This window comes from Monodelphis domestica, chromosome X (assembly GCF_027887165.1).
Source record: "Monodelphis domestica isolate mMonDom1 chromosome X, mMonDom1.pri, whole genome shotgun sequence".
Lineage (NCBI taxonomy): Eukaryota > Metazoa > Chordata > Mammalia > Didelphimorphia > Didelphidae > Monodelphis > Monodelphis domestica.
Window position 1 is genome coordinate 76980879 of NC_077235.1, and position 3118 is coordinate 76983996.

The following is a 3118-nucleotide window of genomic DNA, read 5'->3' on the forward strand; positions in this document are numbered from 1 at the left end:
AGAGAGAGAGAGAGAGAGAGAGTGAGAGAGAGAGAGAGAGAGAGAGAAAGAGCTATCTGGCATCCACAGTCAAGCTAGGGCAATGCATTTCTCACCTCTCTCGTGGCCAGCTCCACCATTATAATTACTGAGTGTTTGGGTTTGTTCTGTGTTTGTTGCTCTTTGGGGGATCCATTTTTAGGTTGTCCTCCTTGTCTGTTATGTGTCTTGGGCTGTAAGCTGCAGACAGTAGGGGTCCAAGCTATCCAAAGGATTCTGTACAGGGTTTGGCTTGACACCATGAACAACCAGACATGTAATCAGTACTTCGTGATGACAAAGAGAAAATACACCCACGTTTGGGAAAAAGGGAAAAAAGGTGAAAACCCAGCCCAGAGTCACGGCCCCATTCCCCTGCCCCAGTCCACCACTGAGGTATCTCCCTTTGCTGAAGACCAGCCAATCCTCAATCAAAGGTAACTCAAGACAGGATTGCAACATGCCAGCTTGGGGTGAAGATTGAGGCTGGGAACAGTGCCCAGCTCAGAGTTCACAGCTGGCCCCATTTCTGATCCATGAAGATAAATCACAACCACACTTGGTTCCCTGAGCAAGGATGCTTGAACCTGTTTGGGATAAGGGAGCCCTCTGAGCCCCAGGCCTGACCCTAGACTGGCCAACCTGGAAAGAGAATGACTGACTTTGGGTGATGCCATCTACCTTCTTTCTCTTTTTTAACCCTAACCTTCCATCTTGGAGTCAATACTGTGTATCAGTTCCAGGGCAGAAGAGCAGTAAGGGCTAGGCAATGGGGGTTGTGACTTGCCCAGGGTCACACAGCTGGGAAGTATCTGAGGCCACATTTGAACCCAGGACCTCCTGTCTCTAAGTCTGGCTACCTATCCACTGAGCCACTGAACTGCCCTCTACCATCTACTTTCTCAAAGAATTTCCATTTTCAAGATTTAATTTGGTCCTCACCATCTCCCAATGCAGAAATCAGAAAAGGGGCAGTGGAGCTGATGGTGAGGGAGGGGCTTTGTGCTCTGTCCTCCTTGGGGCCCTCTCCCACTCCTCATTCCCACTCTGGCTTTCAGGAAGAGGAGTTCCTTAGACTGGCCCAAGAGGGGGCACTAGGAAGCCAACGAGACTGTTCCCCACTCCTGTATACTTCCTCACTGATATTTTATATATAGAAGGAGTCTTAGCCTAGGAATCAGTGTTCTAATTTGAACTTGGATGTTTTCTATCTGGCTAATGCTGGGCAACTCACTTTTTTTCCTGGGCCTCAGTTTCTTCCTCTTTCAAATAAGTAGAGCAATATTTTTATTATCTAAGTACTTTTTGACTTTGTGGAAATGGGAATTATCATCAAAGTCTTCCTCAGATACTTCATTGTGATGTGGAGGTGACCTCGGGCTCTGGAATGCTATGCCAGCCACGAATACACTCTGGCATTGTCCTACCAGCCTGGCCAATCTGGCAGGACCATCGAGCTTCCGGCATGATTTCTGGGACTGGCTCTATGTCATTTCACAAATGCAAGTGCAAGGACCAATGCAAAGAGCTTATAACCTGAGCTGACAAATAGAAAAAGGAATTAGAAAACAAGGTAAACTGTGATGGAGCAAGAGAGAGAGCTGGGTGAAATACTATAACACATACTATTCTATTCTATTCTATTCTATTCTATTCTATTCTATTCTATTCTATTCTATTCTATTCTATTCTATTCTATTCTATTCTATTCTGTTCTGTTCTGTTCTGTTCTGTTCTGTTCTATTCTATTCTATTCTATTCTATTCTGTTCTGTTCTGTTCTGTTCTGTTCTGTTCTGTTCTGTTCTGTTCTGTTCTGTTCTATTCTATTTTATTCTATTCTATTCTGTTCTGTTCTATTATTATAACATCATATCACATTATATTATATAGTATATATTAATATTATAATATTAGTTATAAATTCTATAGTTTTATTATATGTTCTATAATCACAATGTAAAAGTATATATTATAAATGATATAAATATACATTTTATAATCTATCATAAATAACATAATAGATTCAAATATAATATTAAATTATTATAAATCTATTATAAATAATAGAATAATAATCTTATAGATTAAAGTATAATATTAAATTCTACAGCTACAAAATTATACAACCTCTTTGGGTTGACAATGAAAGCTCTTCCCAATCCTGCCTACCTTTCGAGACTTCTTTCTTAGGACTCCTCTTTATGAACTCCAATTTCTAGCCAAATGAACCCTACTTTGGGTTCCCCAAATGTAGCATCTAAACTCCCACCTCTGGGCCTTTACATAAACTGTTCCCCTTGCCTGGAATGCTATCCTTCATCATCTCCACCTTGGAACTTTATATATAATTAATATAATATAATTCACTATTATATTATTATAATAGTTTATAATACATTATAGATTATATTATTATAATTACTATTATATTATATATTAATATAATATAATTCATTATATACTCTTCTGTCTATATATGTATTATATACTCCAGTGCCACCTCCTAAAAGAATCCCATCCTGATCCCTCTAGGGGTCAGAGTGCCTTTTCCTCCTCCAATTATCTTCTCTTCACTTATCTCTGTTTATTTAGTATAGGCATACTGGGAAGACTTCTCCATGTTCTACTGGGTTCCCAGGAGATACCCTCGGGGGTAATTCTGAGGGACCATAGCTTTCTAGTACTAATGTTCATGAACCCCCACTGGTGTGCTTCTTGAATTATCATTGACCAGACTTGGATAAGCTTTCAGGAAAGGTATTTACTAAGCAGGAACAACAAGAATGGTCATGAAAAACAACAGGTCTTTCCCTTATCCAAATGCCTTTAAAAATTGAGGAGAACACTAAAAATCACCTAGAGGATCAATGACAGTAAGGACAGAATTGTTTCCTGCTCCAAGTCCATGAAGCCCTTGAGATCTAACCATAAAACTTTATGGGAAGTGATCTATGGACCTTGGGTTAAGAACTCCCGTATGAGATGGTCCCTATTAGATGGTGCCTTCTAGTTCTAACATTCTATGAACTCCATTCATTGAATGAATTCCAATGAATTTCTTGAAATTATCCTATCGTTCAGTTGAACCATTTCAGTAA